Source organism: Lonchura striata, chromosome 2, assembly GCF_050655825.1.
Source record: "Lonchura striata isolate lonStrDom1 chromosome 2, ASM5065582v1, whole genome shotgun sequence".
NCBI lineage: Eukaryota > Metazoa > Chordata > Aves > Passeriformes > Estrildidae > Lonchura > Lonchura striata.
The window spans coordinates 112137916-112152704 of NC_140704.1; the positions used below are offsets into that span (position 1 = coordinate 112137916).

Sequence of the window (14789 nt, forward strand, 5' to 3'; positions counted from 1 at the left end):
TAATTTGTTGGTGCAGCTATGCATGTGTGGCTTGGGTCAGCATCTTCATAGAACTGTGTAGCAAGAATAACCTTTGATGCTAAAAGCGATCCCGCTGTTGACATTTTAACTGGAACATTTTCATGGGGCTACTGAGAATGACATACAAACTGCTCTTTGAAAGGTCATACATATGTGTCTATTGATTTAATATTTAGAGATACTTTCAGCAATCAAGAGGTACAGGTTTCTGCAAACATCTCTTAAAAGCTCCACATGGGTTTCTTTTAGGACTGCAGTAGAGAATTCACAAAGCTAAATTAAAACTGGGATTTAATTCTAATTATTTATTTGCCCTTTAAGAAATATTGAGCATTGGGAAGAAATTCAAGCTCATTTTTGCTTGGAAAACTGAATCTCAGTAGTTAGTCTGCAGTTATATTTCCTCTTTTGGTCACTGACCCCCTGATAGAATTAAGTGAATAATATTTTACTGTAAAGTATTTGCACCACCTGTAATGTATTATATTCCAATATATTTCAGACCACTGAACTGAGATTTTTTTAAAGCTGACTATACAGATGCATATATTTGAGAATTTAAGAAGCTGTTTTTGTAGGAATTTACTATATAATGGGGAAGACTTTAAATTTTCATTTGCACAAATGCCATCAAAATGAGATAGTAGAAGCTTCTCATTTGTGAATAAATAAATCCTAATACTTGAGGGGAAAATGGGCATTGGATTACCCAGAACAATAGCTCACTTGTCTGTCCTTTGGATAAATTAATGATTAAGGAAAAGCACTTTGTAATGCGTGATTTAACCTTGCTGATTTCATTATAATGATCTGAATGAGACATGTAGGATGAAGTAACTTAAAATACATGAATCTCTCGACTGTAAAAGGAAAAATAAATCTGTAAAAGGAGTCACAATGTGCCACCCACACAAACAATTTGGGACCCTGCTGATTCTTGAAAGGTTTGTTGTGGAGGAAAACACAAAGGTTTGGAGGTAAAAGAGGACTTCATTTCCACCGTGCTGGTGTTGCGTTATTTAACTTCAATGCTTGGTCCTCTCAGCATGGCCCACAACACTGCCTAGAGTGACAGCACAACGTGTAGGAAAGCAAAAGCCTCCCAATCAGCTCAAACTTCCTGCACAAAATCCCCTGCCTAAAAAAAAAAAACCAACCAAAAAACAAAACAACAACAACAACAACCAAAAAAAAAAAAAAAAAAGGAGAAAAGCCATGTTTTTTCATTTCATTAATTTTGGTGAAGTAGCTGTTACAAAAATGTACCAGGCTCTGTCCAAGCTTCTCAGAAAATGAAGAAAACATTATCCTAATTAGAGTTATTAATGAACTGGGTTCGGGACTTACCATCTCTTAACCACATCTTCTTTGTATTCTGGTCATGCTCAAAAGCAGGTCCTGATTTGGGGGGACCCTGCAGTAGACCAAGTACAGTGCAGCTGGGCAGCAACACAGCTGCAACCCTGAGGATCAAAATTTTTCATTGAGAACCATAAAATATACTTAAGTCACTTTTGGGATTTGTGCCCAAGTTTCTTTCTGTCATTTTCTCTCCAGCTTCTGCATAACTGGAGTGTTTTTTAAAGGGCTCTGTATAAAGGACGTTGTAGGGACTGGAAAGCAAAGTCTAGGGGTTGGAAACATAGATGAAGTCAGCGGCATATCTGGTGGGGGCTTAGAGTGCAATGCACCCCAAGGCTATTTCCATTTGCCAGTGTTCCTGCACTGGTTGCTTAGCTATCACAGTCTTTTTCTTTGTAAACCCTGCAGAGATCAGCATACAGAGTGTGTGACAGTAAATGTCTTTCCAACCCACCTATTGATCCCACAGCCCATTTCTATCTCTACAGCCATAGGTGCAAACTATCATCTATCACAGGGTGCTCATCTTCCTGAGGCAGATTTTTCATGGCTGGAGAAGAGAATTTGCACATGGATTGGACTTTTTAGGCATAAAACCTGTAGGGTAAAATCCAGTTCAAAAACGTCTTATTCCTTTCTTTATATGCCTTTTTAGTAATTTCAATCTGTACACCTTAACTACATTTTATGGCTATTTTTCATACAGCTTTTAATTAACGATAACTTTTCACATTAAAATTTAATTAATTTTTCCCCCATAGTGAATCATTGGTCAACAATTCACAGCAAGTCTTATTAAAATCCGATGTAATTACTCACTGCATGTACTGAGAACATTACAAACACTTGGTTCTTATGGTCATAATGATTAAGGAATTGAATTTGCTGAATATTATTGTTATAGCTTACACGTCCACCAAATCAAATGTATTGGTCCTTTGTGTTACACTTGTAAAAACTCCACTTCACTCAGCCAAGCTACTCAGCTAAATGCTTTCTATCAGATTGGAATTGGAAAGGACTGTGGTGTTTATAGGAAAATTTGTAAGTGCCATTCTTCTTTTTGTTCTTATTGCTTGGATTGCTGATTGCATTGTCCCTTGTCTGCCTCACTGGATTTTCCACTGAGGATTTACAACAGCTCACCATATAAAGAAAGAAAGAACAGAATGACCCATTGACGCCTGCCAATTCTGAAGAGGTTATTTACCTGGGGCTTTCAAGTATTTCATAATTATTTGACGCTACTGATGGTTTTTGCCAAGTCCACGTATTTCTGGACTCCTGCTGCAGGCTGCACAAATACATTCCAGGGTTCCAATTATGCACCGGCTCAGCCCAACACGTAGCTCTTCCACTCAATTTACGATGCTAACAGGTGTTCCTTGGGATTTATTATGTGACGTGCCACTCATCACATGCCTGCCATCACTTCTGAGGTGTCAAAGACTCATTTTGCTTTCTCTGGCCCTCCTCACTCTCTATACTGGCATGTAAATCACCTCTATTCTAGCAAACAGAAAGGTTCTATCTGTGATGCTTCATAAAGACCACTTCACAACGACTGTGGAAAGTAAACAGATAGAAAATTAATTATTTAAAATGCAGAAGACCTCTGATCTACATTTCTAAGACCTGGCCTACATTTTCAAACTAAAATTCCTAGTTGATAGGACTGGATTAAATGTGCAAAATAATTTTTCTGGCATTCTTACTTCTAAAAAGCTTTTAAGACACAAAGATCCTCACACTGCAGAGTAAGGATCAGTGCCCTCACAAATCTGAAGGAAAGGGTGCATTTCTCTTGCTCTCCTTATAATCAAGTGCTGCAAATATGTCACATCCATTTACTGCTCGGCAGGTATTGACATTAAATCCTGTTTCCATTCCAGGTGGGCTTGATTTTGATTCACAGTGAACTACTCTATACTGGTAAAGGTGTCCCTTTGGGTGTCAGTGCAGGTGATGAGGACATAGAAACCTGGATTTACAGAAATGCATATATACCATCTGACTCCTTTCTTGAGCTAGTTGCTGAATAAAAGAACCAAAAATTACACTTTCTTTGATGACAGACAGAAAAGTGTGATGACAAAAGCTGTGTGAAACTTGCTGATAACAACAGGAGCAGTCTGCAAAGCTGAGGCAAGGGTTTTAAAGAGCTTTTCTATCTGTGTGAGCTCACGGCAATGTTCATTTTTAGTTGTGAAAATTACAAAGGAATAATTACACCCTTTAGCTGGGAATAGAAACGCAGAAAGGCATTGTGGGCCCACAGTAAACTTTCTGATTGAGGAATTCTAGATTTTAAAACTTGCAATACTAGGTTAGACTTGCACATCATAAGAAAAATGCATTCCATCTGATTAGGTCCTCCATCATGTGCTTTATAGCACATGAATGTTTGCTTCTTTAAAAATACTTTCATGGTTAACTTTAATGCCTATTGCATAAACTATTAAGGCCAGGACTCCAAAATGGTGCCAACACGACCACTTGTAAGCTGCAGTATTTTATGGCTAAATACTAAGTGTAAATATGAAAATGAGGTCGGAACAGGCCTTGTGCAGCACTGTTTATCATTGAGTTTAGACTCTTCCCTTTAGAGCACACATAACTTTCCACATCAGCCTTCCCTTACATGTGTTTGATAGGTGCTTGAGTGCATCCCTCGGCCCTGATGAAACAGGTGTTCCTATAGTACCCTCAGAGGACCCACCTTTCAGGGAGAAATTAATGACAGCAGTGGCAACTGCAGAACCCAAGTTGGCTACTGCATATTGTCACAGCAAGGATTAGTCCTTATGAGAACTTTATTACACATTGTCATATTTGTGACTAGGAAGCTGTAAAAACATGTACGGATCCTACATAGATTTTCCATTTGCTGCCAGCTCTCTAAAACAAGGCAATGTGGCTGGGGAAGCAGGGTACATGCAACATAAATGGTGAGGTAAAGCTTGGCAAGCCTGCTCATCTTCATGGCATGCTGCAGGATGGAGAAGATCATGAGGTTTGTAGCTATCCAGCTCTAGAAGACAGCTGGATTGAACAGCTGAGAGAGTCCTTGTTTTAGCATTTGTGAGCTGGGGAGCTCAAGTGATTTCAGCACACAAACTCCCCAGAACACGCCCTTCTCCATCTAAACACTTGGCAACAGCAGCTACTTCTCATTCCAGATTCCAAACACATCCCAGGCCCACCTCTTCCTCCTTGATTCTTGGGTTGGAAATGCTGGTTTTGTACAGCTGGTCAGAGAGCCTCAAGCACCTGGTTATTCTCATTTCCCATTTGCACCTTCCCCACTCTCTCACTACTCCTCTGATTGCCTAGTATGGCTGCAAAAGAAGATTAGCAAATAGAGACAAGCTAAATGAGTCTACTTTAAGGAAAATTCGAGCTCTTCACTGCAGTGTCACGATCTCTGTCTTTAGGCCTGAGGTAGCAGCAACCTGAGAAGAAAAGCACAAGAAGTATCAGGCATAAGGGAGAAAATGGCCACTGCTACACTACAAAATCCCTTCACATTCAAATCTTCACAAAATTCTGCATTTTTTTCCCTTCATTCCCAGGCAATGGGTGTAGGAAATACCCACCTGACCCCAAAAGTATAAGGCTTTTATTAATGCAGCTTTATAAAATATCCAACAGGAATTCTTAGTGGTTTTGGGGGAGGGTGTGTGTGTGTGGATGTGGGTGTTCCTCAATGAACAAAACTTTTTCAGAAGCTTATCTAAATAGGTTTTCCAATGAACTACCAACAATCATGAATCATAGCACTTTCATTCTCCCCTAGGAATTTTATAGTAGCTTGCATGTAAAAAATGAATCAAAAGTCCTTTTGAAACCAAACATAAAGAAGAGACACCACTGTCCATGCTTCTCTGCAGAAGAACAAAAGAATTAGATCAAAGATCGTAGACATGTTGCTTAGGAAATATGGAAAAATGCTCAGAGGTTATGCTTGTGAATGAAATATAAGACTCTGTGGAACAGAAAATAGAAATAGAGGTAGTAGATTTATATGGGGTGCTTGTTTTTGTATGTTTTTATTTTTCAGGAAATTGGTTTCATGTTCCCAGTACTGAATGTATTGTGTCTTCATTTCCACTTTAGTTTTCTTGACTACATACCTGGAGCTCTATTGTGATGGCATTATTTTGAATTTCCTGGTTTCAAGACAGGTGCTTCAAATCTAAACTAAATAGCCTGAGATGATTCAAACATGTCCTTAAGTAGCACTGGGCTGCTATGTGTTTGCCACCGTAATGAAGTCACTGCAACAAGACATTCTGTTATCCAGAGCAGCAAAATCTCACTGCATGCTGCAATAATTTAAGCTCAGATATTCTTTTTTCCTCAGATTTAATATCTTTCCTCATTTTTTGTTGCTCTGCTTCATCTCCTTGGTCATGGTGTCTACATTAGGAATTTCAGCTGTTTCACTCCACAGCTCTTTTCCTATTGAGCTTCATGTCCCAGTGTATCATCAGTGCCCATTAACAGCTGCTAGATTTCTCCCAGCTGTTTTATGGAGCTTACCCTGACACATTGTGGCAAATTGCTATTTTACAGTGCATTGTCTATTTATTTTTCCTGTGTATCATAGAACTTGCCTACCTTGCTACTGTAGGAGATCCTATCATTAGTGGTATTGCTTTACATATTATTCCCACATATGTTATAAAGTAAGAAGCGGTCAAAACAAATATGCCAGTGAAAGCTGTTCTCTGTTCAGCCTTTCTTTTTCTGCTAAAGAACTTTCTTTTTCTTGACAAGAAAAAGTCATTAAGGATGTTTTTACTCAAGTAAAAAAACAAATGAGCAAAATGTTGGATCAGAAAAAATAAACATCAGATGAAGTGAGGCTGTGGACTACAGATAAATTGCAGAATAATTACTCTCAATAACTTGTTATTCATTTTACCAACGCCAATCTCCTGTTTTTTCATTGTATAATATTTAGATAAGAGATTACTGTTGGGAATTACAAGACAGAAGGCAGGAAGAATAATATCCAGCTATCCAGACTCTAGATAATCTCACAGTCAGGCTGCCTTTGCAAAAAAAAAAAAAACAAAAACAAAAAAAAACAAAAAAAAAACCAACAACAACAAAAACCAAAAAACACAAAAAAAAAAACAACTGTTAGTGGCATTAGACTATACTAAGATTGTCCTGAATGAACCCTATGTACCTGTCTGCCCAACTGGAGGCTAAACAGTGACAGATATAGGGCAAGGACACATCAGTCTTCCTCCAGTGAATACAGGTTGTAAGTAGCCCTACCCCTGAGAGTGCAAATGAGGTGTTTCCAAGCTGGAAAACCGCTTAGGAGAGGATCTGCATCCCAATCCTCCATGAGTATGTTGTAAAACTTTGAGGAAGTGAGGAGCGAAGAAAGCTGTGTAAGCTCCCTGTGAGTACAGGGAGGATTTGGTTTCGGAGAGGTCAGTCTCACAGGTGGCCATGACTAGAGATTGATAGACCAAGAGACTTGCAGTCTTTGCTCAGTCTGTGACCCTTTGTGTTCTGTTAAGCCTGATTACATGTCCTGGGCACACAAGAGAAGACCCAGAGCGCTCCAGATTCAAGCAAGTCTTTCTGATCTTCAGGGAGTACATGAACTTTAATGCAGCTCTGCCATGAAAAAATAAACAGAACCACTCTACTATGTTTTTTTTAAACAAGCAAGGGAGCACACAAACCTCTGCGTCCTTCACATCTGTGAAGTGTTTCTGTGTATATGGTGGGTTGAGATTATGTTCTCCAGCTGTGAGCAGGTAGAAATCCCAGTGGTGTCTCTCCCTTCACAAAGTGTGGGTCTTTTGAGACCTTATCTATCTGTGCTCTTCTTCCCAGAAGTGGAGGAGACAGAGGAGAGGAGGCAGGTTTCACATCACCTTAATTGAGAGATGTAGATACACACATGCAAAATTGTAACTGCAGGACCTTGGGATACTGACAAAAGCTGGATTAAAACTCCTTGACTAAACCTCAGACTTCCATGAAAACTACTTTTACTTGGCCTCTTCTTGTGATGGATCTGTAAGTGTTAATTCAGAAAGGGTAGCTGGTGACAGTCCCCCAGTCACTATCTGCATCAACTGGACTGCAGAATCGATGGCTGGCATCAAAAGGTGGACTTGATGTTTTTAGGGGGCTTTTCCAACCTTAATGACTCTCTGATTAATTCATACAGCCACAGTAGTAGTACTGGTGGTCTCTTGGAGGAGATTCCAATCCCAGTTTTAGACTGGGGTCCATGCTGTACACCCACAGAAGCTAACCAGCAGGTTGAGACATAGGTTCAAAACCATTAGGAGCAGATAAAGTTGCAAATAAGACTCTGAGTACAAAATTTGCTGAACTATATTCAGGGGAGTTACTAATGGCACCAATACAGTGTTCTGTAAGGATTCATCTTGTGTCCACCACCTTTCCATGTTATTGTTAATGAGCTGGATGATGGAAAGGATAATGATTCCTAAATCTACGGGGTACCAACATGGAAAGAGAGAAAGGGAAGAAAGAACACAAAATGAGTCCATGGTCTTAAGGACACGTAGAAGTTTCTAAACCCGGCAGAAGCACTGACTTGCATGAATACGCCTGGTGAACTTCTGGACAGATAGGAATTTTTCAGAAAAGAACCTGGGTATATGTTTTGTTTGAGTGAATAATATCAGTCTGCTGTCCAAAAAAAAAAAAAAGCTTATTGCACTGTATCAACAGGACCAAAACCTGCAAGAAAGTACAATTTTATTTTCTTTCTATTTTAAAAGTTCTGATGAAACACTCTATACATTTTTAGGGACTCTGTAAGAAAAAAGATGGAGGGTAGAAAAAGAGTAAAAGTGTGTATTAATAGACGCAGCTTGCAACACAAGGGATTAGGCATAGATATCAGGAAAAAACTTTCCAGTGGTAAATATAGCAGTGCACAGGGATAGATTTCCTGGGAAGCCTCCCAGAATAGATTGGCATCTGTCAGCTAATGTACAGTTGACTACTGTGGGTAAAAGGATAGATGGGATGATCTCTTGATTCTCTAATTTACTACAAAATGTTTAGGCAAAAGCAAAAAATGCTGCTGAGTTCAAGTGATCATGTTACATTGCACAGCTTAAAATGCAGCTAAAAAGAAATGAAGGGGTGTATGTTTAATTATTTTTATTTAAAAGAAAAAAATGAATAATGAGTTATACATAAGTTCTTCATAATAAGAGGATACCATTTAAATGACTCCAATAGTGCAGTAAAGTTCATATCTTCCAGGAAATAAGCAATGTCCCCTCTTTGACTAACCAATATTTGCATGGAGACTAATTATCTGTGCACATGGCTTGTAACCTCACAATGAAAGACAGTCAATTTAATATGAAGAATAATGGAGACCAGAGTGCCGAAGGATTTACAATTATTACTTCTTTTTTTTTTTTTTTTTTAAATAGAGGAAGGGTGTGCTTGTGCATGTCTGGGTATGTGTACATGCACACACACACATGCTGTGTTTCTATGAATATACATATTAATGTTTAAATTCACATTGTATCAAAGTAATGGGGGATTTTGTTTGTTTGTTTGTTTTGGGGAATAGAGTTTGTTTCCTTTTCCTTTAAAATATATTAAAGGACTCTGGATTTACATCTTCATAGTGTTTATTCATTGCTAATGGCAATTTGAGCATGGTGGTCTCAGTACCAGCCTCTTATCCACACAGTCAGAGGAAATTTTTATAGAGAGGGATGCAAATGGTGTTTTGCACAATGCTACAATCTAAGCAAAAGACTCACTGAGCACACAGAGAGGTAGTCTTATTTTAAACCTTCTTCCTTCATCTCCAGCCAAAGAAATCCTTGGCAATTGCTATATACAGGTCAAGCTTTTATCTTCAACTAGTTGTGCTATATTATTCTACTAGAAAAACACTGGGAGAATATTTGGATAATGGATTATACTTTTCAGCCTGAAGTAATTTAAAAGGTTGAAGGGATTTTGCTCAGTGTTATATCCAGTAAACAGAGTATCACCTTTCAGCACAGCCAAGAATGGAAATGTTCTGCTGAAAATGTAAACATGTTGGTAAGTTAGGAATGTGAAGAAAGGAAATTATATTGTTTTGCTAGGAAGGTTCAAAATACCACTGAAATGGCTCTAAGGAAACCTCAAATCTTCCAATCACATGTAATTCTCAACACTTCTTATTTACCTTGCTGTTAGGAATTAGAAATAGGAAACAGATTTTTATATTAAATTGCTTTTCTCTTTTAGCGAGAAATTCCAAAATGCTTTAAGGGCTCATATACAGAAATCAAATACAACTATGGAGTGAGGCCACAATTTAAGAAGTATACAAACTGCATGTGCCAATCTTTCTAAAAGCCTAACTAAAAACTGAGTTTGCAAACCCACTGATGGCACAGATTATGCCTGGAGTTCTTGGAAGAACACTCTGTTACTCTACATGGAGCTATGGGCTCTAGGATCATGGCAGGTCAGGTTCTCAACTCATGTCAAGGATCCATTGATTAGAAAAATAGTCAAGCTAAGAGATGATTTAAATTTCCACCAGCACTTCTGGAGAACTCCAGAAGTATATACAATTTTACACAAAATAAACCTGAGTTAGGGTGTAGGTCTTTCAAACCATGTTGCTGAAACTGCCTACAGTCACTAAATGATAAGAACTTTAAAACTAGTGACTCTAGTGCTCTTTTGGTGGAAGTTTACTTCACCCTATGCTGGTGGTCATGTCCTGAACCTATACCACTCACTGCCACATCTGCTCAATTGGGTTCCTCCCATTTGTTTGCACAGACCCAGGGATGTGTTCGTTGTCAAGAACTGCTGAAAAGGGTGTTGCTGCCTGCTCAAAACAGGTCCTTGTCCAGCCCTTTGTTAAGGTTTTAGACATATGCCATAATCTGATTCATCTCTCCCCCTCTTTGTTTTGACTGGTCTTGTTAATGTTTTCAGGAATTTCATGAACACTCAGACCCACAAATACGTAGTTTTCTGTACCACACAATGCATTCTACATAGAGATTTATTGGAGAGCCATTTGCATGAAGAGCCAAAATAGTGATAATGCACCTTGTTACTAAATATGTATGAATGGCTGCTCAGGTATGCAGGAGAGAATGGAATCTATCACATTTGGACCTCCAGGGCTGTCAAACTGACCTCTTAATACACTGGCAGGATCTATAAATATAATTCATTCATTTTATCAGCTTATTTGTTAGAGCTTGAATTTCTTCTCATGTATTTGCCTATTCCCAATTTCAAAGGTCAGTTTGGCTAGTATGAATCCTATTCATGACTCACAGAATTAAACTCTGCAATGCTGCCAAGAAAACAAGCTGAAACACAGTAAAACAGCCCTAGGAATAGTATTCACTCTCTACCAGATATCCTGAGGGTTATCTCTTATGCTGCAGGATGAAACCACTTCTATTGCTACCAGGAGCAGAAAGAACATTCAAATTCTGGTGAGCAAGCTCTCTTTAAGCTTGAATGGCTGCAGTTGTTCATCCATTAACTGTAGATCTTACTCATACGGTCCCTTCATGGTTACTGAGTTTTGATTGCTTTGGCTGGGTGTAACAGAAAGACTGTGGTTGTTATCAACAAACACTGTCAATCAGCTTATTTGTTGATTTTGGTGCAGAAATTCACTAGCTTGGCCTCCTACTCTGTACACAGCTCTGGAGTGCATTTCTCTGTAAAACAAATGTGTTCCTCCATAATCTTCCTTTTTGCTGCCAAGACTCATAGATTCTGAAACAGTGTCCTGCTATGTGGTGATAGAAGGCAGCACACAGGCACCACATTTCATCCACAGTATTTTGTTTCTCCATTTTCAGTTTGGAACTGGCTATTTCCAAATGATGGATCTATCAGTGTTTACCTTAAAATTAAAAACTGTAACTGCCTGAAATTTCACTGGTGGATATGAAAGCTCTATAGCAAACCTACTGCCTTTGGATATGAAGTTTAATAAGATTAGTGCTATTGCTCTGTACCAGTAGGGATTAACTTGAATTCCACCACATTTCTAGATACAGAAATGTTTGTCTATTAATTGCCTGTGTAATGTTATGTATTGAAGACATTTACTGCAGCCTTGTAGTAAGGTAAATAAATACTATTTTTCCCCCTTCAATGCAGTTACAAAGGAGTGTTTCATTAGCCTACTATGGAGAGCCTGCCTACACCCCATGGCTCTCTGCCTTTGCCCCTTAGTTGCCTGTGCCCCACATCTGCCTTGCCTGCCTGCTGGGCACCCCACAGCCCTGTGTAAATGATAGGCACCAAAGAGGTTCTCACCCTAATCACAGCAGTTCCTGATTGGGATTGCTTGCTCCATTTAATAATTTCTACTTTTCCTTACCATTGCAAGGAAATGCTGCAGAGTGCTGCAGAACTTCGGTTTCCTAAGCGTCTCCCCCTTTTCCAGGCACTCTGCATGCCTGGCTGCCTGCAGATACCTTCCTCATGAGTGTGAAATGCCAGAAAAATGTTCCTCAGAGAGGTTTTTTGTTCCTAATGGCCTTCTTAGACAGGCCACAGTGGAATTAGGAATCAGTGTGGTGATTTAATTGGACAGCTTGTTTTATTTTCTACACACTGGAGATTTTCCCTCCATCTGCTTTCATGGGAATAAAAACTACAGTCCTTAAATGGAGAAACTGGACTGAAATGAGTGTATTTTACTAGCAGAAGGGACGAGTAGAAAAAAAAAAAAAAAAAACATATTCTGAAGAAAAAAATATTTCCAGATGATTCTCAGTGAATCAAAGCTGTTAACTTTTTTTCTCTGCCTTACTTTGGTACAGGTCAGGGATGCCTCTTCTTCAGCCACATTGCACATCTAAGCCTGGGTATGAAATACCCTCACCTGACTTTGAAGAAGCTTTTGAACTTTTTCAGTCTACCAGTGTTACTCCTTCAGGCTCCCTTTCCACATTTGCAGTGCCCCAATGCCTCATGGTTTGCCAGCAATTTGCAGGGCTAATACTGAGCAATCACTTCAGCAATAAGAAAGTATATAATTATGCCAGATCTCTTCCCAGCTATGTCTAATGACAGGTTAGTCTGCATTTCAATACTCAAAGTGCATTTTAACAACAAGCTGTGTCAGGACTAAGGGCAGAAATTGGCTTAATTGAACACTTTATATGAAGGCAAGGGCTAATGTTACTTTGTCAAAGTTAAGATGGCATCAAATCAGAGATGCTGTCTTCATGGTGAGCTACTCAGATCTATTAATATCCTGCTTTATAAAAATTAACTTTTTCCATAGGAAAATATCTGCTGTTAGACTACTTTTATTTTATTCTCCAGTCAGGAGAAAAACACGCCCCTGGAGTGATCAAAAACATTTCCAGTTTGAACCACATTACTTAGCAGACATTGATTTTATTAGTCACATGATGTTGTTCCTATTACCCAGATGAGTGCATATTCAAGCTCCTTGAGCAACAGTGCTTACCTTGGCAAAATATAGTATTTGGTTTCCAAGGGCACTTTAAAATAAATTGCTAAAATTGTTTTTATACAAACATGGAGGACAAAATCCTTTTCACTTGAATGTTCATAGAAAGAGAAAACAAAAGGAGTATAGGCACACATTGCTCCTTTTAAATCACTCTATTGAGTAAACAGAAAATGTTTTTACTGCTTCCAATCAAAGGTTTAAAATATCCTCCCTTTCTCAGGGGAGAAAGAAAACATTTCAAACTTGGATGAAAAAGAGGCCTCAATAACTGGCAATGAGGGCCTCCACTTATGGGAGAATAGCTGGAATCAGTCACGATTCTAACTATTCACCATTGAGTCTCAGACACCATTCTAACTCTAAAAAACAGAACTGCTGCAGGAAGACCTGAGTCGACACTGTCACAACACAGCTGATGGCAGAGGTTTGTGTGACTGATTTGAATTGATAAGTCAAATCCTGAAAACTTAAATCCCTGGTCCTTGTTCTAGTGTAGGGTTATTTCTTATCCAAAGATATGTGCCTTGTTCTTTCTGGGAATCCCTTCTTATTCCCTTGAAAAATTTTAGTGTTGAAGAATCAAGAATTCCCAGCAAAACCAGTTTTGTCAGAGAGGTCCTATTTTAAAGGGAGAAGATGGTGAGCTATGTGAACATCATCTCCTTATAACTGGACTAAAGTTTACCTGTGGATTTTGACATCCAGTCCTGAATGGTTGTAAGTGAGGCAGAGCTTGTTCCTTCTCAGAAAAAGATGAACAGCATTTCAAAATTGCATTGCATACAGATGGCTCACTATATCCAAATGGTTCTTTACTTTAGAGACTACATAAACTCAGCCTCTAAGAGTCACACTTTTCCCTCATCCCAAGGCAAAGGATCACTACTGGTATGCATTAGGAGTGAGTCCCCAGCACAACAACCACACTAGAAATATTTTCTTGTTTGACTGAATATTTCTAAGCTTTACTAATTTATAGATGAAACCTCTTCTGATGCAAAGCTTTATATGCATAACAGGCACCATTAATAAAGTGTTCCGTGACATTTGGCAAATCAGGAAACTTCTGGCTACATTAATCAATGGGAAGCAATCACTTCAAAAAGTCTGCATTTCTGACAAAATGCATGCATGTTGAAATTAATGTAAATGGATGATAACAAAATCTTTTCACACATTACTGACAAGTAATGGTAGAAATCATTATCCTAATGGTTTATGAACTTTTTACACTAGAGTGATGTACAGTGGAAATATAATGACTTTCTATTCTGCACTTGACACAGTAAATTAATGGAAATTATTAATGCAGAGGTTTTCATATCTGTGTATGTTTTCTGTTAACTACAGAGAGAATATAAATAATGTGCTGTCCCTCAGCATGACTTAACTTCAAATCTTCATCTACATTAGTATAACGGGCTCTTTAGTTATAATGGACTAAACCCAGCACAATTTCTCCAATCTGAATGCAGTTAAATCTGCCAATTCCCTCATGGGGAAGAAAGTAAATCAGTTATAAATATTTCTCCGTCTGCACCTGTGCCATTGACAACAGAGACTTCTTTAATTTATTTATATTTCATTTATTTATAATTGTAATGTGATTGGTATTTCCAGATGTATAGGAATATACAGGAATAACTTCTGTATTTGGATCCAACTTCAGTTATAAATTGATGTCAGTATTTCTCCATCTCCGACTTCACATTCTCTCATTAACTTCATGCTGTGGCTGAGGTTATCATCACTGATATTTCAGGTAAGCATCGCTGTGCTCTCAGGAACAACTTATGGTGTCCTCATGGATGGTGGTATTTCTGCAGCACATCAAACCTGTCACTGTACAATGCTTGGAGCTGCAACAGCCTTGAGTACTGCATTTTGCTGGAATTGCTCGAGG

At 38.6% G+C, this 14789-nt stretch overlaps 1 long non-coding RNA gene across 1 annotated transcript in view; it reads left to right on the forward strand.

Annotated features, from left to right (window-relative positions):
• Nucleotides 1-1213: 1213 nt before the first annotated feature.
• LOC146768372 (uncharacterized) overlaps nucleotides 1214-14789 on the forward strand; it is a 33901-nt gene continuing 20325 nt past the window's right edge. The window contains exon 1 of the long non-coding RNA XR_014952884.1: nucleotides 1214-14648. This is a non-coding gene — a long non-coding RNA (uncharacterized LOC146768372). The remainder of the gene's footprint in view (nucleotides 14649-14789) is intronic.